Raw genomic sequence first — 1,443 nt, forward strand, 5'->3', positions numbered from 1 at the left:
GTTGTATGTCTTGTACTCTATTTTTTCGTTTTTTTTTTTTTCGTTGTTTAAGAAAAATGTCCATTTCCTTGGTTTTGTGTTTATGTTTTCGTTTCTCATTGTGTTCGACGTTTTTTTGGTGTCCTGTACCCATATATGCATGTATATATACATATAGATGTAGGTACGTACATATATGTATGTATATATGCATATGTTTTATTTATTATTTTGTTATTATATATATATATGTGTGTGTGTGTGTGTGTAAGTGTGTGTATACATGGATTTATATATGTATATACATAAACAAATAAGGTGCAAATAAGGAGTGGCTGTGTGGTAAGTAGCTTGCTTACCAACCACATGATTTCGGGTTCAGCCCACTTCTACTATAGCCTTTGGCTGACCAAAGACTTGTGAATAGATTTGGTAGACGGAAATTGAAAGAAGCACATCGTGTTTGCCCCCACACCATCGCTTGACAACCGATGTTAGTGTTTATGTCACCGTAACTTAGCAGTACGGCAAAAGTGACTGGTGTAATGAGTACTAGGTTTACAGAGAATAAGTCCTGGGATTGATTTGTTCGACTAAAGGCGGTGCTCCAACATGGCCGCGGTCAAATGACAGAAACAAAAAAAATATAGGCGCAGGAGTGGCTATATGGTAAAAGCTTCCTTCCCAACCACATGGTTCCGGGTTCAGTCCCACTGCATGGCACCTTGGACAAGTGTCTTCTACTGTTGCCTCGGGCCGACCAAAGCCTTGTGAGTGGATTTGGTAGACGGAAACTGAAGAAGCCCGTGGTATATATATTATATCTATATATATATATATATATATTATATATATATATATATATATTGGTGTGTGTGGTGTGGTGTGTGTGTGTGTGTGTGTGTGTGTGTATTTGTGTGTCTGTGTTTGACCACCTACTATCGCTTGACAACCGATGTTGGCATGTTTATGTCCCCGTAACCTTAGTGGTTCGGCAAAAGAGACGGATGAAATGAGTACTAGGCTTACAAAGAATAAGTCCTGGAGTTGATTTGTTCGACTAAAGGCGGTGCTCCAGCATGGCTGCAGTCAAATGACTAAGGGATAGAAGTACCCATTATACTATGTTCCTCAATATTTCTCCATTTTCTGTTTTCTTTATTTTGTCTAACAGGAGTTGGACAAAATAAATGGAACACGTATTAAATTCAGCTTTCTGAACAGCTTCGATGCGTCTAGAAATTGATTCATACAACTTCTTGACTTCATTGAGAGGAATCTTGAGCCATTCTTCCCGCAGAACCTGCTCCAGCTGTTGTAGACACAACGGTGCAAAGTAACGACTTCTAAATTGTCGCTCCAAGATGCACCACAGATGCTCAATAACATTAAGATCTGAAGATTGAGGGGGCCACTTCATGTGTTGTAGCTCACTACTATGCTCTTCGTGCTAATTCTTAACCA

The sequence above is a fragment of the Octopus sinensis genome, linkage group LG15 (genome assembly GCF_006345805.1).
Source record: "Octopus sinensis linkage group LG15, ASM634580v1, whole genome shotgun sequence".
Lineage (NCBI taxonomy): Eukaryota > Metazoa > Mollusca > Cephalopoda > Octopoda > Octopodidae > Octopus > Octopus sinensis.